The sequence below is a fragment of the Octopus bimaculoides genome, chromosome 3 (assembly GCF_046866305.1).
Source record: "Octopus bimaculoides isolate indiv1 chromosome 3, ASM4686630v1, whole genome shotgun sequence".
In the NCBI taxonomy this organism is placed as follows: Eukaryota; Metazoa; Mollusca; class Cephalopoda; order Octopoda; family Octopodidae; genus Octopus; species Octopus bimaculoides.
In genome coordinates this window covers 93374112-93400241 of record NC_142930.1, presented here as the reverse complement: position 1 = coordinate 93400241, position 26130 = coordinate 93374112, and the positions used below count along the sequence as shown (strand labels likewise).

The following is a 26130-nucleotide window of genomic DNA, read 5'->3' as shown; positions in this document are numbered from 1 at the left end:
ACTTATCATACCATGCCAGTCATAATTGAAATGCTATGATGTAAAACAAAGGGTTTTGAAAGGCCTTTCCACTCATTAAGCTAATTTTATTAACCAACAACTTATTAGTTAATAAACCAACTTGTTTTCCTCATTCCATTTTTCAGGTGGAAGATATATGTGACTGAATAATTTTATGTAAATAAATAATTATACAGCAAATCAATAACAAAAGACAAAACAAAATACAAAAAACAGCAAAAGTCCATAGGACACTCATAATCAATGGTTTCAAATTTTGCCACAAGGGCAGCAATTTTGAGGAAGGGGATAAGTCAATTACATCAACCCCAGTGTTTTACTGGTACTTAATTCATCAACCCCAAAAGGATGAAAGGCAAAGTCTAACTTGGTAGAGTTTGAACCCAGAACATAGTGACAGGCGAAATACCACTAAGCATTTCGTCCAGCATGTTAACAATTCTGAATTAGGTTGATGCTCAAAGTGGAAGAAGATATAAAATGAAAGGTATAGAGTGAATGTTTAATGTTCTGGATGTTGTTCTTCATTGGATGCATGGAGAAAAGTCCAGGAAAGAGGAGGAAGACAGGAAGAAAAGAAATTAGGAAAGAGAAGAAAGAGCCAGGAAAAAATGCACATGAGTGTTCCAGTGTTCAATCTCTGACTAACTGGAAGTGTTTTAATTGATTGTGGTTTTTAATGGCAGGAGAGTGCTTACAAGTGTATGCCAGAATGTGTGTCTATGTGTGTGTGTGTGTGAATATATGCGTGTGAGAAATCATATGTGAGGGTACATGTGTATACAGTGTCTGCATGTATATATATTTGCATGTGTGCAAGTCGTGTGTGTGTGTGTGTGAATATATGAGTGTGAGCAATCAAATGTGAAGGTACATGTGTATACAGTGTCTGTATGTATATATATTTGCATGTGTGCAAGTTGTGTGTGTATGTATGCAAGTCGTGTGTGTGTGTTATACCTTATAAAATTTTAAAGACAGCATATGGACAGTTGGTACTACTTCCATGGATGCCTAGGGATCTGCTGATTTCAGTTTGGGAACTACTGCCTTCAGCCCAATCTTTTCTCAGCTAGCTTGACTATCTAGTAGACTGAGGCTGTTGTTACACTGAATAGTAAAGTAGGGAAAAATTTAAAAAAAAACATAAGCTTAGGTTAAAAATCCTAGATCTGTAATTTAAGGTTGTAACTACACAAAATTAGTGACTATGTTTTGTCTTTACATTGTAAAATTTTAAGTAACCAAGGAATTCAAGTGGAGGTAATCAACATTCCAAGGTTTACTTAGCTATACAGTTCTCGTCCAAAATTATCAGAAGCTCCTGAAACAAATCTCTAAAACTTGACCCACAATGGTTGAAGTATTACAATAAATTTTCTTATTGAACAAGTAAAAGAGATCATGTTTAAACAGGTTGGTCTCTAAACATAAGAAGGGAAGAGAGAAAGAGTGAGAGAGAGAGAGAGAGAGAGAGGGGTGGGAGGGGGAGAGGGAGAATGAGAGAGAAAATGATAGTGTATATGCAGATTAAAGAGAAAGAAAGAGTGTGTGTATGCATATGAAAGAGAGAGTGAGGGGGGAGAAGGAGAAAGAAAGAGAAAATAATAGTGTATATTCAGATTAAAGAGAAAGAAAGAGTGTGAGTATGTATGCATATGAAAGAGAGAGAGAGAGAGAGAGAATGTGGGGGGTATATAAGACAGAGTGTGTGTGTGTGTGTGTGTGTGTGTGGAGGGGTATATGAATAAGAAAGAGAGATAGAATGTGTTTGTATGCGTGTACATGTGTATGAGTGAATAACGAGAAAATGGGTAAGAATACGATAAAGGGATTGTGAGTAGATGAGAGAGATAGAATGTGGATATGTGTGTATGGGTGAATGAATGTATGTGTTTGTAACAAAGGAAGAGAGACAGGGAGAGAAAGAGTAAAAGAGAAAAAGAATGAGGATGAGATAGAGAAAGATTTAGTGAGATTACATCTGCAAATAGCTTTCTTGTCTCTATTCTTTTATTGATTGTATTTCTTCCTTTATACTCACCCCACTTCAATAAGCTTTTTATTTTAGCTGAGGTTAAATTCCTTTCTAACAATGGTTAAAGAGTTTAAGAGTCAAAGGTCAGGATATCTGGAGATAAATTACTAGAATTTCAAGGGAGTAGTCAGTGACTTACACTGGCAAGAGTCAACTGCCAGTAAAAACTACTTTTGTCATTGTTTCTTAGCTCCAGGTCACTTTATAATCAAAGGTGTTCTAACTGTAACCATTCTAGCTTAGCTTAATTTTAAGGCAGTAAGGTATGATTTGAGGGAAATTTAATTTCACTGTTATTTCTACAGATTGAGTAGCTACCATGTAGAGAGATCTTCTTCATTGGCACTGTAAAAAAGAATTTGACATAGAGAGATCATCTTCATTGGCACTGTAAAAAAGAATTTGACATGGAGACAAAGGTATAATGTTCTCCTATCTGGATTGAAATGTATATCTAGATCTCCTATGTACATTTTCACCAATTATGGTTTTGGTCCCCTGCGATGATACAAGTTTCTTTCCTCAATTCAGATATAATATTTGCTATTTCAGAACTTTTCAGATTAAAATCAGTCTTTTTTGTATTGTTTGTTCTTTTCCTTCTTTCATTTTTATCCTCTCACACCTTTACTTTTCCCCACTTCTTCCACTTTTGATCTGTATCTTGGCAAAAGGAGACGAGCTTACAACAACGACATATTGTTTAAAAATCTTATAGTAAAAGTCTCTGGAGGTGAAATGTTAATTTTTGGAAACATAAGACAAGTATATGTGTGTGTGTGTGTGTGTGTGTGTGTGTGTGTGTGTGTGTGTGTGTGTGTGTTTGTGTGTGTGTGTGTGTGTGTGTGTGTGTGTGTGTGTGTTTGTGTGTGTGTGTGTGTGTGTGTGTGTGTGTTAGTTACTAAAAAGACTGGTAGAATTGGTTGAGTGGTATACAGAATACCTGTATTTCACATTCTGAGTTCAAATCCCTCAGAGGTCAGTTATGCTTTTCATTCTCATGGTGTCAATGAAATAAAGTACCACTCATATTGCGTGTGGGGAATCAACCAACTATTTCTTCTCCAAAATTTATGCCCTTAAATAATTATCAAAAAATTCAGTACCACCTGATTGGCCCTCATGCCAGTGGCATGTAAAAGCACCCACTGCACTCTCAGAGTGGTTGGCCTTAGGAAGGGCATCCAGCTGTAGAAACTCTGCCAGATCAGATTGGAGCCTTGTGCAGCCATCTGGTTCACCAGTCTTCAGTCAAATCGTCCAACCCATGCTAGCATGGAAAGCGGACGTTAAACGAGGATGATGATGATGATTAATGGTGGTGGACTGATAGAATCAGCAGAGTGGACAAAATACTTTGTTCTATTTCATTTCTGCCTCTTCATATTTTGAGTTTAAATCCTGCCGAGGTCAACTTTGTTCTATCCAACTAGGATCAATGAAATAGAGAACAAGTTAGGTTCTGAGTTCAATTTAATTGACTATATCTCCCTCGATAAAATTTGCAACCTTGTGGCCTATGTTAGAAATCATCATCATCATACTTTGCTAAATATGTAATTCTTTGAAAGCTTGGGAAAAGGAATGGAAGTAGTACCCTCCCAGTGGAGAGGGACCTGATTGTGGACCTCACTAAACCATTACAAGGTTGCTATTAGCTAATCAGAAAGTAGTTGGTATACGGTGGAGAGCTGGCAGAAATGTTAGCACACTGGGCAAAATGCTTAGCGGTATTTCGTCTGCCGCTACGTTCTGGGTTCAAATTCCGCCGAGGTCGACTTTACCTTTCATCCTTTCGGGGTCGATTAAATAAGTACCAGTAATGCACTGGAGTCGATATAATCGACTTAATCCCTTTATCTGTCCTTGTTTGTCCCCTCTGTGTGTAGCCCCTTGTGGGCAGTAAAGAAATAAGAAAGTAGTTGGCATACGCAAAGGGCTTAGGTAAGGCTATGGTTGAACACTTTATACCTTGTATAGATCAAGTTGTCATGAATCTAATCCACTATATATATCTAGTGTTTTAAGTATCCCCATATGACAAAGATCCCCTTATGTCACACTCTCTGACCACTTTGATCCTGGGCTTGAAAATATACTTTAGAGTTGGGGAAAAATATCAGTTATTTTAATATTCTAAATATTATTTTAACAAGGTCACAAGCATTGTAAAGAGGGAGCATAGATGCTTAAATCAACTTCTATACTTGACCCATGTGCTATATTTTATTGGATCTGGAAGGATAAAAAGACAAAACTAATTTGGGTAACACTAGGAACTTAGAAGAAAAAGGATATTAAACAAGTCAATACATTTTCCCTGATTCTACTGCTCTGTCACACTAAGAATCATCATTCTAAGGACAAAGCACAGTCTATGAATCTGGTAAGGCATACACCATGTGGATGTTGAATGGAAATTTATAGGTTTCACCATAAAAATCAATGAATATAGAAGTTTGTACTTTAACCCTGTAGCATTCAGGTTACTCTGTCAAGTGTAATGATTATTCATTCATATTCTTTTGAATTAATCATACACTACCTTATAGCTTTGAGATTTCAACATTATGACTGATTATTTTTAGAATGACATTATAAGGTAGGTGAGAGGGGCTGAATCTAGCTGGTTTGAATTTAAAACAGGTAAGATATTTTGGCTGGATATGGTTGGTTTAAATGCTAAAGGGTTAAGGTCTTATAGCAGGAATGCTGTAATAAATAGTGATTTTTTAAGGGCTCTATTAATAGAGTTAGTTTTGTCTGTGGCTACTTTAATCAAAAGCTAGGTTGTGATGAGTTTATTCACTGTTTTTTAATATTTACTATTAATATTCCACCACCCATCAGTGTGAATAAGATGCGGTCGACCTTGGCCTGCTTAAAAGTACAGCGACTTTGAACAAGAACTGATTCAGACTGTGACAACCCCACTAACCCACACCAGTATATAAAGTGGATATGAATGAATGATGATGATGATGAAAAGGAAGACAAGGATGAGAAATGAAGAAGAAGAAGAAGAAGAAGAAGAAGACGAAGAAGAAGAAGAAGAAGAAGAAGAAGAAGAAGAAGAGGAAAAAGAAGACGAAGAAGAAGGAGGAGGAGGAGGAGGAGGACTGGTAGAATAAAATAGAGTTGCAGGAAAGTGTTTTGATGTAGTTAATGACGTCTCTTTACATTCCAAGTTCAAATATTGCCGTGGTTGACTTTGTCTTCTTACCCTTCCAGGGTCAATAAAATAAAGTAGCAGTCAAGTAGAGAGGTTGGTTTAATCCCCTACACTCCACCTATTTCTACAAAGGTTCATGGTCTTTAGCAAAATTAACATTTCCTCCTCTCTAAAGTCCTTATTACAACACTATTATAGTTGAATCCAGCACTAAATTTCAATGAAATACTCAATGAGTGATGTGTTGTTTATTCACCTGTCCTCAACTTTGTTTAGTCTGACCACAACAATTGATTTCTGAATTATATTATAGAAAAATCACATATTTGTCACAAAGGGGGTTGCAGTCAATTGAATTAACCTCAATATATAGTCGTAGGAGTGGCTGTGTGGTAAGTAGCTTGCTTACCAACCACATAGTTCCGGGTTCAGTCCCACTGTGTGGAACCTTGGGCAAGTGTCTTCTACTATAGCCTTGGGCCGACCAAAGCCTTGTGAGTGGATTTGGTAGGCAGAAACTGTAAGAAGCCCGTCGTATATATGTATATATATATATATATATATATATATATATATATATATATATATGTATGTGTGTGTCTGTGTTTGTCCCCCCCAACATCGCTTGACAACTGATGCTGGTGTGTTTACGTCCCCGTAGCTTAGCAGTTCGGCAAAAGAGACCAATAAAATAAGTACTAGGCTTCCAAAGAATAGGTCCTGGGGTCGATTAGCTTGACTAAAGGTGGTGCTCCAGCATGGCCACAGTCAAATGACTGAAACAAACAAACGAGTGAAAATATATTACTGGTACTTATCTGAGCCACAAGGAAACCTCAACAGATTCACTCACACTGCTAGAAATAGCACCTAAATTTCCCCTAAATCATACACTACAGTCTGAAATAAGAAAAGAAAAGAAAAAAAAAGCAGCAGTGAATAATGTAGTTCTAGAGCTATATAAAATAACTTGATGGTTACAGGCAGAAAGCTTTTGGTCATAGATTTACTTGACTGAGGTTAGTCTATATTCATCCATCAGAGTGATGGGGATCATCTAGTCATCCTTAGGGGTGGCTGATGACTTTGTTTAAAGTGAAGAAGTATTATGCACTATCAGCTTCACTCTTTCGTCTGTGGCCATCTTCAATCCACCAGCAAGACCAGGTCAAGACATCTGGGGATGGAGACAGATGCAAGAGATGAACAAGCTGTCTTACTTGCCTCATCTTGCTCTCTGCACTCCACAATGTGTTGCTGTAGCCATCTTTCTTTCCGTGGAATCACAAATGTTTCTTCTGCAAAGTCTGCCAGATCCAGTTTTCACACGCAAGCCCCTAACATGCTAATTAACTCATAGCTGGGGCCCGAACAGGTGTTGTTATTTCAGGTCAGAGTAGACCTGGGAACAATAGTTGTTAGGAGGTGGTTCCACTCCTCAAAATCCTGGCATGCCTGAATCAGGGCACCACTACTGGATCCAGTTTAAAACCATACCCAGGACAATAACAATAGCAACAACAATAGCTGGTACTTATTTCCATTGACTCAAGATAAATAAAAGGTAAAGTTAAACCTAGTGGAATTTAAACTCAGTTTATAAAAATGACCAAACTAAATGGTATACCACATCTATAGTGACATTCTGTAGAGGCGCAATGGCCCAGTGGTTAGGGCAGTGGACTCGCGGTTTCGATTCCCAGACCGGGCGTTGTGAGTGTTTATTGAGCGAAAACACCTAAAGCTCCACAAGGCTCTGGCAGGGGATGGTGGCGAACCCTGCTGTACTCTTCCACCACAACTTTCTCTCATTCTTTCTTCCTGTTTCTGTTGTACTTGTAATTCAAAGGGTCAGCCTTGTCACACTGTGTCACGCTGAATATCCCCGAGAACTACGTTAAGGGTACACGTGTCTGTGGAGTGCTCAGCCACTTGCACGTTAATTTCACAAGCAGGCTGTTCCATTGATCGGATCAACTGGAACCCTCGACGTCATAAACAATGGAGTGCCAGCAACAACAGTGACATTCTACTACAATTCCTAATTTCTAACTTACTAAAAATTCTTATCTGATGCTAGCCAGGAAACACTGCATTGATACTCATATACACATATGAAGACCCCAGGCCCCACATTCCTTATACTCAATCCTTCCTTCCCAGAACATCAGCCCTCTAGAAGTTCCTTCTTGCTCATGTCTTACATGCAGGTGCTGATTTGCCTTGGTTCAAAAGGAACATTATCAGGGCTGATCTCACTGTTGTTGGAGGTCCATAGCCACTGTTCCTTCCTCCAGATCCAGCAAATAAAACATAGACACATACATGCTCAGACACAAACACACACACACACACATACACCTATGCATATCTAAACTCTTCCTCTTGTATTCTGACAAGCTTGCTATCACATGGGATTCCAGGACACAAAATCTATTTTCCTATTGTCTTTTGTTTTATGCAATGTAGAAGTCATCATCATCATCATCAACATCGTTTAACGTTCGCTTTCAATGCTAGCATGGGTTGGACGATTTGACTGAGGACTGGTCAACCAGAAGGCTGCACCAGGCTCCAATCTGATCTGGCAGAGTTTCTACAGCTGGATGCCCTTCCTAATGCCAACCACTCAGAGAGTGTAGTGGGTGCTTTTACATGCCAAAAATATTTCATGTTATGGAACTCTATAAACTCAGAAAAAATGATGGGATGGTGATGGATAGAATATTTTTAATCATAGGTTTGCTCAATTAGGGATTAACCAGAGGATAAACAACAGCAACAACAACAAACACTTCATTCTCTTTCCTTCTGAAAAATGCATCCCTCTGCTCTGGACCACCTTTCCAACCTCCTATCTTCCCCATGGACACCTGCCAACAGAAATCAAAGTCAAACATCAACCTCACCACTCTTACAATGTCAACAAAATGACAGAAACTGCCTCTCTTTCTTGCACATCATCATCATCATCATCATAGTTATTGTCATTTAAGATCCCCTTTACAATGCCAGCATGGGTCAGACAGAATTTGATGAAGCTGCTTTTCCATGGTTGGATGCCCTCCCTGTTCCCCAAAAAGATAATATTACCCATGGCCATATAGCTTGCTTACCAACCACATGGTTCCAGGTTCAGTCCCACAGCATGGCACCTTGGGCAAGTGTCTTCTACTATAACCTCAGCCTGACCAAAGCCTTGTGAGTGGATTTTGTAGATGGAAACTGAAAGAAGCCCGTCATATATATGTGTGTGTGTGTGTGTGTGTGTGTGTGTGTGTGTGTGTATGTTTGTGTGTCTGTGTTTGTACCCCACAACATCACTTGACAAGTGATGCTGGTGTGTTTATGTCCTCGTAACTTAGCGGTTTGGCAAAAGAGACCAATAGGATAAGTACTAGGCTTACAATGAATAAGTTCTGGGATCGATTTGCTCGACTATAGGTGGTGCTCCAGCATGGCCACAATCAAATAACTGAAACAATTAAAAGAATAGTAGAAAATACTTGCCCAAGGTGCCACACTGTGGGACTGGACCCAAAATTACATAGTTGGAAATCAAGCATTTTAACCAAGCAGGTTATTTTATTTTAAGTCTTTGAAACTGGTGGGTGAGAGAGGAAGTAACTGTTTTATTCTGAGACTGAAGATCTGGGTCTGAATGCTTGTTACAGAATGGTCTTCACTAAAAGTATGCAAGGACCAGACAGTAGTTGTGGTGGTAGGAATAAAACTAGAGGATGGATTAAATTGCAAAGTTACCCTGAATTGAAATTACAATGACTTTGGTATTAATGAAAATGTAAATAAGCTGCAGTGGGGGGGGGGGGGGAGAGAAAGAGAATCTGGTGTAAGAGGCACAAACAAAAAAGCTTAGTAACCAGATCATCCATCATTAGACATGATAGAACAAGCTGTAGTTTGAAATGCATGTGTGGAGAGTTAATGATGGAGCTTCCATGGTCACCAATTCTCTCAATAACAACAACTTAATCTCACAAAAATTTCAGCCTACCATGTTAAGGAAAAAGATGTCGTCGACGTCATCATCATTTAATGTCCATTTTCCATGCTGGCATGGATTGGACAGCTTGACAGGAATGGGTAAAGCCAGGGGTGGCACCAGGTTCCATAGTCTGTTTTGGCATGATTTCTACAGCTGGATGCCTTATCTAATGCCTACCACTTTACATAGTGTACTGGGTGCTTTTTATGTGGCACCATCACCAGTTCATTTTAAGCAGTGCCAGCATCAGTGCTGGATATCATCATCATCATCATCATCATCATCGTTTAACGTCTGCTTTCCATGCTAGCATGGGTTGGACGATTTGACTGAGGACTGGTGAACCAGATGGCTGTACCAGGCTCCAATCTGATTTGGCAGAGTTTCTATGGCTGGATGCCCTTCCTAATGCCAACCACTCCGAGAGTGTAGTGGGTGCTTTTACGTGCCACCGGCATGAAGGCCAGTCAGGCGGTACTGGTAACGTCCACGCTCAAAATGGTGTATTTTATGTGCCACCTCCACAGGAGCCAGTCCAGGGGCACTGGCAATGATCTCGCTCGAATGTCTTTACACGTGCCACTGGCACAAGTGCTAGGAAGGCAACGCTGGGCACAGGTGCCATCACGATTTCGCTTTCGCTTGCCCCAACAAGTCTTCACAAGCCGAGTTTCGTGTCCAATGTATATAAAAAAAAAAAGACAGGATGAATATAGCTGAAATTACTTTTGATCATAGGTCTGGTTGGTAAGAGTTGGCCTGGAGCAAAATACCAGCAACAAGAATCACAAGGAAAATGACTGAAATGGTAAAGTACTGGCATAAATGTCCTTGTAACACTTAGTTATGTCCCTTTATTACTCTGCCTTTTGTCATTCTTTTCTACTCTAGGCACAAGGCCCAAAATTTTGGGGGAGGGGGCCAGTCGATTAGATTGACCTCAGTACGCAACTGGTATTTAATCTATCGACCCTGAAAGGATGAAAGGCAAAGTTGACCTCGGTGGAATTTGAACTCAGAATGTAAAGACAGATGAAGTACTGCTAAGCATTTCACCCGGCATGCTAACGTTTCTGCCAGTTTGCTGCCTTAAATATAATAGTAGCCATATATTCTTTTCTACTCTAGACAGAAGGCCCAAAATTTTTGGGGCAGGGGTCAGTTGATTAGATTGACCCCAGTACATAACTGATACTTAATTCATCAACCTCGAAAGGATGAAAGGCAAAGTTTACCTCGGTGGAATTTGAACTCAGAACACTGCTAAGTATTTCACCTGGCGTGCTAATGTTTCTGCCAGCTTGCTACCTTTGCCTTTTGTCATTCTGGGCATAAAATAAATACCTACCCACATTATATAAAAATTAGTTAACCAATTTGCTACCATATTTCTGTTGAGATGCTCTGTGTTTCTTTCAATTAATTCAAAATATAAAGAATTTAGTAAAATGATTTAGTTATCATTAAGCTAGTGTTAGGAACATAAATTGTGACTAAGGTTTGGTGGAAGATTTTAATTCAGAACTTTTGAAAACAAGACATTTGCACTACAGAGCCAGAGACGGTTTCAGCTGGGTTGGTATCAAAAGGATTAAAGTCTGTTTCAAGTTGATACATCCGTTATGCATTTAACCCTTTTGTTACTGTATTTATTTTGAAATACTCTGTGTTTCTTTCAGTTATTTTAAATATAACAAAGAATTTAGTAAAATAACTTTGTTATCATAAAGTTAACACTGTAAGGAACATAAATTGTGACTAAGGTTTGGAAGAAGATTTTAATTTAAAACTTATGAAATTATGAAAACAAGACATTTGTACTACAGAGCCAGTTTCAGCTGGGTTGGTAATGAAAGGGTTAAGCAATTTGAGAGTACAAGACTTCTTTTCTGAACAGGACACCAATCTGCTGAAGAGATGAATCCCTACTCCCAGCTATAGCTAGAACTCATTTTCAGCTGAAGTAATGCGAAATGAAGTGCCTTACTGCCCAGCCTCAGAATGGAACTCATGAAATCAACGACCAAACCACTGTGCCACATACCTTCAAATTAGTTATATAGTGTGGTTAATGTGGTATGACGTCAGTGTCTGGGGAGGCTGACCGGAAGGGGAAAAAGGGCAGAGGGAGCCTTGATCGGGATTTGTGCCCTTTTCGAACGGGGTTGTGGTCAGGACAAGACGTGTTAAGCGACGGTCTAGGTTTGGGAGAAGCAGCTGCTATTCCTGGTGTACTTTGGGTTGGGGCAAGCTACAAGGATTGGATACCGCAAGACAGACTCGCAGTCGAGGAAAGGAAAACCGAGGTAAGGCGATTACATCTACTCATACGCACATACCACAGTTAATTCAATAGACTTTATTTTTTTCTTTGTGTGAATTTGTGACTTTGAGTCAGAAAATATAAATAAATTAGTATTATATACATATGCAGGTTCAGTTCCACTGTGTGGTGTCTTAGGCAATTGTCTTCTAGTATAGCCCAAGCCCAAGTTTGACCCATGCTTTCTGAGTGAATTTATTTGATAGAAACTGTATGAAAACTCATCACACACACATATGCATGCACACACACACACACACACACACACACACACACACACACACACACACACACACACAGCAAATTGACAAAGGACGATGGCTTTACATAACTTTATTAAGGGTTACAATCATTTCAATCGCTAGTGAGATTATTTCATAAATTCATACATTGGTTTGTACATGTATAAAATTATGTAAATCCATGTATTAATTTATTAATTAATTAGGTTACCACCAGGCATCTCGTCAGACCACATAAAGTTATTAGAATATGTGTTGAGAGTTTCCAACAAATATATTTATAGATGTTAGGTTGCAGAATATCCAAGTTATAAACTGAACAGCAAGTGTTCACCCCAATGGAGCTAGGAGCCATATCAGATTACTTTCTTTAATCTTGTACAAACTCGCTGGTGCCACTGTCTCTGGCAGATCAAGAGGTCATCAAGTTTATTGTATGCATGTGTGGTGATTGAGAGAGATTAGATTTCAAAGAGATAGTTGTTTACTGCGACAATCTAAGAAGTTCCAGCAACAAGAGTAATAATAGTATAAAGAAAAATTAATACAGAGACGAGGATTGAAAGGAAATAAAATTAATGAAGAACAAGAGGAGGTGTTGTTAGAATGGAGGCACAAAATAAATTGATGCATGTCTCTGTAATCAGGTTTAAATAATACTGGACCACCTACAATTTAAGTGAGATTAAATTAGATATAGTTGTTAAGAATTAAATTAGATATGTTAGTTAAGAAGTGAGTGATTGGCTGGTTACATAATAAATAAATCAAGTAGGAGGTAAGAGAATTAATAGGGTAAGAACATTATCATTAATATTAGTCAAAGTAGGGTAAGTTAGGAATGTAAAATTTTTATGCGGAAATTTTATGAAGGTTTTATAAAATAAGTGGGAATAATGGATCAATAAATCATTATGCTTATGAATTAAATTAGACCTACATTTAAGAATTTCAATGCTTCTATCAAGCACCTTCATATAAAAATAACAGCAACAAGAAGAATTATAATATGTATGGTAGATATGGAAATCAATATTTTTCTTCTTACGGTTCTAGATGAGCCTAGCCAGAAAGCTTTTGTATTATAAGAGTGAATATAGTTATGTAACCTGAGCTTAAATTTGGAAGGTATCACTTTTATGTAATAATAGACTTTATAAGGTATTTTAACCAAGCATCTATATATTAAACTATTCCTCAGAAATTGGTCATTTAGAGTACATTTAACATGGTTCTTACAGTTACACATACTAGTAAGTTTCTAATGATATGAGGCATTATTTGATTAATTATTGTTAATGTTATTGTAATTAACAGTAAGAAATTAAATACCATTTGTAATAATAAATCAAAAAATTAAATATTATTCATTATGACATTATCATTGTTAATGTTTCTGCAATTAAAAGTAAGTAATTAAATGCTATAAGTAATAATGAATGATCTTTTAATTATTCTGCAGTAAATACCAGTCTAAGTTAGCAACAAATAATAGATCTCTAAGGTAGTCTGTGTCTTGTGGCAAACTTCACATGTTGAGCATATAGGGGATTTACAATACCCCTATACATGCAGGTCAGCCAATGTTCTACCATTGCTTGCTTTTAGCCTATTTACATATGTCTGCTGCTTTCTAGTCAGGTGACTGAAACCTAGCAGTGGTTCAGTGGGACTTCCAACTAAGTTCCCACCTCTGAAAGGGTGCTTCTTCCATTCATCTGCCCAAGCTTGCTTAACACCGAAGTTTGAAGTTTTCTTTCATGGATTTATAGAAATCTTTTCTTGGTTTTAGCCACAAAGTGGTGGGTACAGTCACTCACTGACAGGTTTATGGTCAAGCCTGTGGCAGTGGAGACCTCCAACATTCTCAGCCCCAGAACCATATTCCTGCTCACTGCTATCAGGGCAGAGATGGCTATCCACAAGTGCAAGCCCCATGTATTAGAGTGACTGTTCCACCTCCCTCACCATCATCTAGGGCAACGCCATTTCCATTTTGCCTGCTGGGACTATGAGGTGGTCTGAATTACAGGAAATCGAGAGAATATAAGAATTTCATAGTTCCATACTTATCAAGTTTATTCTGAAGAGAAACTCATACATTGGACTTAATTGAAGTGATACTGAATTTCCATTGTGTTTTTTGTGTGTGTATTATTTTTTGCATTTATAGAATCCAAGATGTGTTTGCTGTATTTCAGTTTCACTTTTTGTTGAGTTGAGGAATGTCCACATTTGAGTGGCTAATTGTGTTTGTTTCAAGGGTGTAAGTTCAAATGTAAGCTGGTCTTTCATACTCTAATGAAGAGTAATAATACTATAAAGAAATATTTCAGCCTACCACTGAAACACCTGCAGCAGTTTTTATAGGAATTCACAGATCTATCCAAGCATTGCTGGCAGAGGAATAAATCAGGTATAGAAATGTTTCCAAACATTAACATGAACAACATCATTATTACCAAGTCCACCACCACCACCAGCACCATAATAATAATAATAATAATAATAATAATAATAATAATAATAATAATAATAATAATAATAATAACAACAACAACAACAACAATAATAATTTTTATTAGTATGTATCCATAGCAATTATTGTTAAAGCTATAATTACCCCAAGTGTGGACACAACTAATGATAATCTCACTATATATAAACATTCCTAGCTAGATTAATTACTATAGATTTAATACTGATTTTTAGCATGAACATGCAGTCTGTTAGATATAAAAGAGTGTGGGGGAAAGGAAATGGAAAGGTGTGCTGTTGATGGCTTTCCCATCAGCAATTTGTAAAAACAAATGAGGTTCATGAGGAAGAATCTACATACTTGTTTGATCTGTTAGAAATAGCTACCAAATCTCCCTTGAATCACATCTTACCATCTTAGAAATGGACACATAGGAAAACATACAAATGTAGTCTGTAAAAATGATTGGCTGATCATACCTAGACGGCTATTGACTGTAGATCTATCTCAATTAGGGATGACCTGGGACTAAACAGCAACAACAACAATATTGAGGGAATTTCACAGTTTTAACTGCAAATTGAAACTGGGTAGTGAATTTAATTGTCTACAACTGCTAGGTGGTAACAATGATATGGTTGGTAGATTGACAAGGCATACCCCTATTTTGTAAGTAGATGGTTGTTGTTGCTTAGCCTAGGCATAAACAACCCTTTTTGAGAAATGGGTCACATAAGACATGGCTCATCATCAGATGGGCTACACTATTAAACAATTCAAGGCAATTTTTCATTAGGTACGCCATTCAGAAAGGCTGCTATTTGTCCCCGACAGACTCAACCCAGCATCAAATCTGAACAAGAACACCCAAGATCAAAGGCATTTCATAGAGTAAAGGACAGATTGTAAGGAATTACAGATTTTCTAGTCAATCTTCCTTATTTCACTCACATTCCAGTTCCACACATTGAAACTGTAAATAACAACCGGAACTGCAAAGGAATTTATGGCTAACACCTTGTTACATGCATTTAACTCAGATTTTAGGACTGCTCAAACTCTCCTTGTTGTCTTTTGAGTTCTCTGGGTGAGACTTGGAGTCAACTTGTACAAATATAAAGCAAAAACCAAACATATTTTACTCTTTACTCTCTTTTACTCTTTTATTTGTTTCAGTCATTTGACTGCGGCCATGCTGGAGCACCGCCTTTAGTCGAGCAAATCGACCCTGGGACTTATTCTTTGTAAGCCTAGTACTTATTTTATCAGTTTCTTTTGCTGAACTGCTAAGTGACGGGGACATAAACACACCAGCATCGGTTGTCAAGCAATGCTAGGGGGACGAACACAGACACACAAACACACACACATATACATACCTATATATACATATATACGACGGGCTTCTTTCAGTTTCTGTCTACCAAATCCACTCACAAGGCTTTGGTTGGCCCGAGGCTATAGTAGAAGACACTTGCCCAAGATGCCATGCAGTGGGTCTGAACCTGGAACCATGTGGTTGGTAAGCAAGCTACTTACCACACAGCCACTCCTGCAGTTTGCAGGATAGAAGACTATGCTGAAGAAAAAATATGTGTATGGAGAAGGATAGCTGTGAAGAGAAGTGCTGCATGTTCAAAGGGCATGACATCAGTGAAAGTGGGAAATGGAATGAGACTTGAGACAAAGTGATGAAGGTTGCTCTCAAGTTGTGGCACATCACAAAGGAGATGACAAAGGAGATGTAGATTTGTGTTATAAAGTGATGGAGAAGACCAGGCCAAATGTGCAAGCTTGGCAAATTGAACTTTAAAATTGGTGATAGTGATGAAAGATGATGTAGCTGAGAAATTTGCTTCACAACTACTTGGTATTGAGTTCTGGATCACTGCACGACATCTTGAACTAGTATCTTCTACTGTAGCCTTGGATGATCAAAGACTTGTGAGTGGATTTGGTTGACAGAAACATGTGTGTGTGTGTGTGTGTGTCTTGAGTGGATGTACATGCCTTATGTATAAATATCAGAAAAAGATGGTTTTAATTGTTATTTATAATTAGATTATTTTGAGTATACTGACATATATATTAAATAGATTCTATATATTGTAAATCTATCTCAGTAAGTCATGATTTATCATATATAATAGTATAGGGAGTAGTGAATACTCTTTACAGTTTTGGTGTACAAAGAATCCCTCTTACGTTGGCATCCACCTGTACACTCTGTAAAGTGGCTGGTGAATGAGTCCAAAGAAAGCGTAGAGTAAAATTAACCCTTTAGTATTGTTTTGCTGAGAACATGAAAACCTCTCTAATGCCGGTGCCATCATAAAATGCAACTAGTACATTTCGCAAAATATGCAAAAAAGTTTAGTCTTTTACTAAGATCATAACAAACTTTTATCTGCTGGTGCTATGATAAAATGCACCCATTACACTCTGTAAAATGGTTGGTGATGGGAAAAGCATCCACTTATGGTAAAGACACCAAACTAAAATATACAAGAAAAAATGTGATTCTCTGACCTGTTTAAGATGACATTAACTTCCAGAAAAAGAAGTGGCTTGGAATGTGATGACTTGTCCAAATCATGCCAATATGGAATTATGGAATGCATATGCAAAATGATAATGATTTTGTGTGTGTGTGTGTTTGTGTGTGTGTGTGTGTGTGTGTGTGTGTTTGTGTGTGTGTGTGTGTGTGTGTGTGTGTGTGTGTGTGTGAATATATAGTGAAGGTAAGTGGCCTGGTGGTTATGTTCTACAATCAGCAGGAAGTATCCTCTTGTGTGCTCTTATATGAGATTTCAGTCTGGCCTCTGACATGCAGATTTTGCCTCGCATATCTATCCATCTATCCATATATATGTATATATATGTATATGACAGGGTGCTGAAAAGTTCCTAGCTGTGGATAAAAGAAAATACCGGAGGATCAGTTAAATATGATTTCATTCAACATATTCCCCTCTCAGATTCACACACTTATTCAGTGCTACTTCAGTTTTTCTAAGCCCTGCAAAAGAACTCAGAATCTTGGGCCTCCAATCAGGGGTTTTGCAATGCCCTTATAGCCAGTAACTTTTCAGTACTTCCTCACACACACACACACACACACACACACACACACACACACACACACACACACACACACACACACACACACACACATCGTCATCATTATCATCATTTAACATCCGCCTTCCATGCTGGCATGGGTTGGACTATATGTTTATATATATATATATATATATATATATATATATAAGTTTGAAAATGAAAAGATTCAATGGATATGAATTAATTTATTAATTAATTAACATTGCCAGGATATTCAAAATGCAAACTTATATTATCATATATGTTTTGTAATTTAAATTGGGTGTGAAGTGAAACAACTGTAGGCACTGTTGATTAGTTAATAAAATTGATTTGTAGCTATTGAATCTCTCCTTTTTCAAACATATTAATAATATTTGATGTTTTATAATATATTTATTGAAGAAATATCTCTTCAAAATACAATATATTAAACCAGGGTATCTTGGATAAAACTATCCTTATAAGAAGTTTAAATATCCTCATAGTGAATATATATATATATATATATATATATATATATATATATATATGTATATGTATAAATATGCATATTTAGCTTAGACATTGTGAGACTAATAACCTGGTGTAGAAGTCAATATATGTGTGCATCAGAATGAAGTGTTAGATGAGTACAGAGCGGTAATAATAAAATCAAATGACAAAGGAAAAAACGGTTATGATATGAACTTCATTAGGTTACAACTGTTTCAGCTATATGATGGAGTGGACTCATAGCTGAGTGCCTGAATAACATTCTATAGCTTCATCAGAGCCTCGAATATGAAGTGCAGTTTCTTTGATACATTCATACATATATAAAAGAAAGGACCCACTTTGGTCATGTCTGACCATGGGATTACACCTAGACAGTTCCCCTCCGAGGCACAAGTCCAGGCAAGGTTGTTTATGGAAGACCAGCAGTCACCCATGCATACTAGTCTCCCCTCTCCACACAACTGATGTTATCCAAGGGAAAGACAAAGGCCCGATACAGCTTGGTACCAGTGATGTCACAACACATTTCTACAGTTGAGTAAACTGAAGCAACATGAACTAAAGTGTCTTGCTCAAGAAAACAACACACAGCCCAGTCCAGGAACTGAACTCACCACCTCATGATTGTGAGCCCAGTTCTCTAACCACTGAACCATGAACGTCAGGTTTTCCAGTCAGCTGTGTGAACATTCAGCTGATAGATGCACTCTTAATGTAATTCTTAGTTTGAATGAGTTTGACACAAGTATGACAAGACTAGAATCCAGAATTGCAGGTACATGTATGTATCTGTACATACATACACACACACACACACACACACATGCACAGTTAGATAGACAGACAGACAAACAAATAGATAGATAGGTAAATAGAAAAATAGATATATAGATAGATAGATACACACACACATACATACATGCATACATACATATATACATACATACATACATACATAGGGAAACAGATATATGTGCATGAGTACATTTATATAGATAAAAATATATATGTATGTATGCTTGTATGTGTATGTTAAATTATTTCTACTCTAGGCATAAGACCTTGAAAATCTTGGGGAAGGGGAAGTGTATAACTGGTACTTATTTCATCAACCCTGAAAGGATGAAAAGCAAAGTCGACCTTGGTGGAATTTGAACTCAGGGCATCAAGAGAGACGGAATACCACTAAGCATTTTGCCTGGCATGCTAACGACTCTGCCAGCTCGCTGCTTTTATGTGCTTATTAATGAAGCAGATATGTGTGTGTGCATTTGTGTAAGTATAATAATAATAATAATAATAATAATAATAATGAACTTATTGTATACAGTGCTCAGATATACTACAACTCATCAGAAAAAGTAACCAAAACTGCATGAACAGTACATAGAATACACACAAAAAGTGAACAAGTCTCAAAAAAAGGTGTGTGTGTGTGTGTGTGTGTTTATTAACGACACAACTAAAATTTGTTTTAATCTTTTTACATGAAATACATTCAAAAAGGAAAGCTATTTCTTGTTTGGCACACATAGACACACAGACACACACACACATAGACACACAAACACACACACACACATATGTAGATACAGATATAAATACAGATATATTCCTCTATGTAGAAATACTTACCACTTTGATCAACTGAAATATATAACAGATAAAAATATAATCCAACACAGCAAGGCAGTCCTGTAACCTGACATCTCCATGTAAAAGAATTTTAGCGAGGGACTAAAATATTAAGGTTCAATCTCCAAAGGTACTTTGTAAGATAAAAGGGTTTGTTTATTATTGTTATTTTGTGATAGCTACACTACTGGAAACAACAGCATTGAGACTTGGTGAGACTTGTTTAAGAGAAGGCTGGCCACCACATTTATGTTTGTTGTTTTTCATTCACTTGTCCTAGACACGGACCAGAAATGTGTTGTTGCAAGTTGTAACCTGCTTCATGCATTCTGTCAGCCATCAGAAAGATACGGTGGTGATTAGAAAATTGAAACCAGCTCAACCTATATATTGGTAATTATTATAGTAGTAGTAGTAGTATTGATATTAGTTGTAGTAATAACAACAACAACAACAACAATCATGATCATGATCATGAATGATCATTGTCATCATCATCATTTAACGTCCATTTTCCATGTTGGCACAGGTTGAATGGTTCAACAAGACATGGATAGGCAAAAGACTGCACCAGGCTTCACTGTCTGTTTTGGTGGGGTTGTCACAGCTGGATGCCCTTCTTAACACTAACCACCTTACAATAATAATAATAATAATAATAATAATAATAATAATAATAATGATAATAATAATAATAATAATAATGATAATCCTTTCTACTATAAAGGCACAAGGCCTGAAATTTTGGAGTAGGGGACTGATTGATTACATTGACCCCAGTACTCAACTGGTATTTAATTTATCGACCCTGAAAGGATGAGAGGCAAAGCTGGAATTTAAACTCAGAATGTAGAGACAGACGAAATGCCACTAAGCATTTTGCCCGGTGTGCTAATAATTCTGCCAGCTTGCTGCCTTACCACAATAATAATAACAATCATCATCATCATCATCATCATCATCGTTTAACGTCCGCTTTCCATGCTAGCATGGGTTGGACGATTTGACTGAGGACTGGTGAACCAGGTGACTACACCAGGCTCCAATCTGATTTGGCAGAGTTTCTACAGCTGGATGCCCTTCCTAATGCCAACCACTCCGAGAGTGTAGTGGGTGCTTTTACGTGCCACTGGCACGAAGGCCTGCCAGGAGGTACTGGCAACAGCCACACTCGAAATGGTGTATTTTATGTGCCACCTGCACAAGAGCCAGTCCAGCGGCACTGAATAATAATAATAATAATAATAATAATAATAATAATAATAATAATATAGCATCTGATCCAAAGTTCTTACAATTCCACCAATCTGTTGCCCAAGATTGGTACATTTTTACTGATCGCAAAAAGAATGAAAGGAAAAGTTGATTTTGGCAGAACTTGAACACAAATATTGCACAGAGAGTTGGAACAAATAACAGCAGGGTATCTCATGCTCTAACAATTCGATCCGCCAATTCATTGCCCTGGCTAAATATCAGCACAAATTCCACCTTTTTGCTAGTAATACCACTACCACCACCGCCATCACTTCCATCACCACCACTGCCACAAACCACTACCAACACTAGCAGCAGCAGCACTACTGCTGTTTCTACCACAGCTTCCACTGCCACCACCACTATCACTGACAACAATAACAACAGTCACAAGGGTTCCTGTGAAGTTGCAGGTCGATCAGCTAGATATAGCAGTAAAATCTTCCTCGGCTGTTGTCCTGGGTTTCCTGCACATAGAAAACTGACCAGATGGTCATTACTGTAATGCCTTTAAGGTGTGCTTGATCAGGGCTGACCTGTGACTAAGCAACAACACAAATTCCACCTTCTAGCTGACAATACCTCTGGGATCAACAATGCCACTATCACTGCCGTTACCGCCATCACCACCACCACCACCACCACCATCGCCGCCGCCGCCGCCGCCGCTGCTGCTGCCACCGCCGCCGCTGCTGCTGCCACCGCCGCCGCTGCTGCTGCCACCGCCGCCGCTGCTGCTGCCACCGCCACCGCTGCCGCCGCCGTCGCTACCGCGACCGCCGCCACTGCCACCACCACCACCACCACCACTGCCACAACTGCCACCACTGCCACCATCACTGCCACCACCACCACTCCACAACCACCACCTATTGGCTTATAGACACAAGCATTGCTTGTGTGGTAAGAAGCTTGCTTCCAAACCACATGGTTCTGGGTTCAGTTTTACTGTGTGGCACCTTAGGCAAGTGTCTTCTGCTATAGTCTTGGGCCAACCAAAGCCTTGAGTGTGGATTTGGTAGACAGAAACTAAAAGATGCCGGAAGGCGGCGAGCTGGCAGAAACGTTAGCACGCCAGGCGAAATGCTTAGCAGTATTTCGTCTGCTGCTACTTTCTGAGTTCAAATTCTGCCGAGGTCGACTTTGCCTTTCATCCTTTCGGGGTCGATAAATTAAGTACCAATTACGCATTGGGGTCACTGTAATCGACTTAATCCCTTTGTCTATCCTTGTTTGTCCCCTCTATGTTTAGCCCCTTGAGGGCAATAAGGAAATACGAAACTAAAAACCGCCCTTATGTGTGTGTGTGTGTGTGTGTGTGTGTGTGTGTGTGTGTGTTTGTGTGTGTTTGTGTGTGTGTGTTTGTGTGTGTGTGTGTGTGTGTGTGTGTGAGTTTGTGTCTGTGCTTGTCTCCCACCACTGCTTAACAACCAGTGTTGGTGTGTTTATGTCTCTGTAACTAAGTGGTTCGGCAAAAGAGACTGGTGGAATAAGCTCCAGAGTTAAAAATAAATAAGTACTAGGATCAGTTTGTTTTGACTAAAAAGGTCTTCAAGGCAGTGCCCCAGCATGGCCACTGTCTGAATGACTGAAACAGGTAAAAGATAAAAGATATTACTAACAATGCCACTATCAGCAATACCACCATCTCCCCCCACCCACCAACACCGACATCAAAAGCAACATTTCCAACACCACAAAGTAATGTCATCAGCACCCCCCCACATTCCATTTTCTGTTAGCATGTTCAGTCATCTAATAACTCCTAATTAAGCTTCTAATAAACCTAAACAGATAATTTACACTAGTTGTGTGTAGTATGTGTGTATATGTAGTATGCGTACACATACTCAGACGCACGCACACATATTTATATATTGTGAGTATATGTATGTATATTCTATATATATACATATGGAAATGTGCTGTGCGTGAGAAGACCCGGCAAGCCAAGTAAGGTCGTTGCCAGTGCCCCTGGACTGGCTCTTGTGCGGGTGGTACATGAGATGCACCATTTTGAGCGTGGCCGTTGCCAGTACCGCCTGACTGGCTCCCGTAGGATTTTCGAGTGAGATCGTTGCCAGTGCCCCTGGACTGACTTGTGCAGGTGGCACATAAAAGACACCATTTCGAGCGTGGCCGTTTTTGTGCGGGTGACACGTAAAAGCACCCACTACACTCTCTGAGTGGTTGGCGTTAGGAAGGGCATCCAGCTGTAGAAACTCTGCCAAATTAGATTGGAGTCTGGTGTTGCCATCCGGTTTCACCAGTCCTCAGTCAAATCGTCCAACCCATGCTAGCATGGAAAGCGGACGTTAAACGATGATGATGATGATGATGATGATATATATATATATATATATAAACAGGTGCAGGAGTGGTTGTGTGGTAAGTAGCTTGCTTACCAACCACATGGTTCTGGGTTCAGTCCCACTGTATGGCATCTTGGGCAAGTGCCTTCTACTATGGCCTCGGCCTGACCAAAACCTTTTGAGTGGACTTGGCAGACGGAAACTGAAAGAAGCCCGTCACACACATGCACACACACACACACACACACACACACACACACACACACACACACACACACACAGATTTATACCAATAATAATTGGTACTCTAGGTTTTGTGAGTAAATGCCTCAGTGACAATCTGGATAAGCTAGGATTTTCAAAAAAGAAACCAACTCACATATTGCAAATACTGTGGAACAGTAAAAATATGCATGACTTTTCTCTAGAATGTGACTTTGTATTTGTTATCTAGATTCCAATGATGGCACTTTGTACAGGGTGTCCCAGAAAGACCTACCCATGATTAAAACTCTTTGTAAAGAATATTGGTTCAGGTAATGCTATCTACATTTTACATAAAGATTTGCACATATCTTTTGTTCATGTGTCTATTGTTTCATTTGTCTATAATAGGTTTGTCAACAAACATGGTGTCAGAAGCAAAATGTGATCAGATTGTCACTTTGAAAACAGCTGGAGCAAGCAACAAGGACATAAGAAAAGAGTTGAATGTGTGCTGTAAAACAGTGTTTAATATCTGGAAACGATTTATGTAGTCAACTACTACCTCTAGCAAGCCAGTTCCTCGTAGGAAATGATCGAGTCATACCAAACAAATTGCTCAAGCTGTGAAGAAGCGAATGAACTGAAATCTCAATAGGAGTGCAAGAAAAACTGCAAAAGCTTTTGGTATTTTGGAATTGTCAATGTACAGGATTTTTAAGGAGCATTTAAAGCTAACTGCATACACGAAACAATCCTGGCAGTTAATTTCAGCATCTTCCAAGAAGAAACAGCTTGACAGGGGTAAAACCATATTAGCTGAAATGAAGCGTGCTGCTAACAAAGTGTTGATCTGGTGACGAGAAGATCTTCACCATGGAGGCAGTTACCAGCAGAAAGAATGACAGGTTTTATGAATGTAATACAGGAGACTTCCATTTACACCATCAGAAGTCGTTTACACCATCATGGTGTGGGCTGCAGTTGTATCTGATAGGTCCAAGCATCCCTTGATGCTGGCATCAAGGTCAACAATAAAGTTTATGTGGGTATATCTTTGTTAGAAACCAGTTCTTTCCTCAGAGGAAAATTTTTTTTAATTAAAAACAGAAGAGAACACCTACATATATCTGCATCTGTGTAATTACACATGTGGGTGGAATTAAGTTTGTTGTGGATTCACTGGTAATGTTGTATTGGAAATATAGTTTATGGAGGAGGTATCCAGCTGTAAGCATATGCGAATACATGTGGTTTGCATTAGCCAGTGCATATGCTCCAACATATGTGTATACATATCAACATCCATGTGATTCTGTTCAAGTGTTTGTGAGTTTGTAGTGATGTGTGTGTGTGTGTGTGATTGTTTTCATACAGAAGTATGGGCATAAATAGGGTTTTATGTATATATGCACGTGTTTGTATGTGAATATTTGTGCCTGAATATTTGTGTATGTATGTGTGCATATGCTTGTATATATATGTATCCATGTGTGTGTTTATGTAACCTCTTCTATATACACATACAGACGCACACACACACACATTAGTATTAATGTGATTCTATAGATGTGTATGTGTGTGTATGTTCTTGTTTAATACAAGAATATGTATTTGTTTGTATACGTCTGCCTTTAAGACGTATACGTGTGCATACGTTTGTGTGTGTGTGTGTGTTTGTGTATGTATGTGTAAGCGTATGCATATTTGTTGATTGCTTTATATTAGTTCACATATCTTCTCTAACCTCTCTCTCTCTCTTTCTGTTCAGCTCAGTTGACTGGGTGGGGAGGTAAGGCAAGAAATATGTTTATATGTGTGTTTGTATGAGAGGTATTTGGTGTTGGTTGCAGTGAATTGGTGGTGGATTTGTTAGTGGTGATATTGGTGGTGTTGTGATGATAGAAGTGATAATTATAATCTTGGTGGGGATAGTAGTTGATGCTGATGTTGACAGTGGTGATGATGGTGATAATGATGGCAATGTGATAGTAATGTTAGATGGAGCAGCAATGGGTGGTGGTGGGAGGAAGTCTTTGATCTGTGAAGATCAAATTAATTTGACAACAAGATTGGGGGATGGCTGAATGATGAGGTTTTGACAAGCTGAAAATCCATAGCAACGATCAGAGTCTTCAGAGTGTATGTATGTTTTGTTTGAGGAAGGAAGACAGGAGAAAGAAGAGAAGAAAAGTGAAGAAGGTAAAGGTGATAATGACAATGATGGTGGTGGTAGTGGTGGTGGGGAGGAGAAGGAGGAGGAGAAAGAAGAAGAGTTTGTCACTTCTGCTTGACTTTGAAACAAAAGACTCCTAATTACTTCTTTTTTTTTTTATATTCAGTAGTTGCGAACAAAGAAAAATTAACATAACAGTAATGTAAACATTATGGCTAAAGGTGGGCTAACCTCAGAGGAGTGATCAGCATACGAAAAGCAAATACAATAGATGATACTATTTGTAATATTAGGAGTTGAAAATCCTCGATTGATGGAAGTTATCTAAGCAATTGAGGATTAAAAACTCCTCCTAGAAGTGTTTAAAATCTTAAAAAGAAAAAAAGAGAGTTACCTTCAAAAAGATGAGATGAAAATTTTGGACAATGCAGAATACAATGAAATCTGATCTTCAAAGAGAGATAAAGTCTACCCTGATTTTTTGTATGTAATGAGCATGCAAATTCTACTTAGAGTGATTAAGAGTGATCAACACACATGCATGCACACACACACACACATGCGCGCGCGTGTGCACACACACTTACTTACATATAGCTCATAGATGAGAATCAGATATTCTCCATACAGAATACACCTAATAGTGCTCAAGAAGTTTAAACTTG

At 38.4% G+C, this 26130-nt stretch overlaps 1 protein-coding gene across 5 annotated transcripts in view; it reads right to left on the bottom strand.

Moving 5' to 3' along the window:
* Positions 1–19761, bottom strand: part of LOC106871706 (uncharacterized) — a 436102-nt gene extending 416341 nt beyond the window's left edge. For 4 of the 5 annotated variants that reach the window (XM_089349372.1, XM_089349374.1, XM_089349373.1 and 1 more), the window contains exon 1: positions 19517–19647. The gene's annotated coding sequence lies outside the window, so the exon portion shown is untranslated. Of the gene's footprint in view, positions 1–19516 lie in introns of all 5 variants that reach the window. The other variant, XM_089349376.1, reaches the window with a different exon arrangement.
* Positions 19762–26130: the final 6369 nt, after the last annotated feature.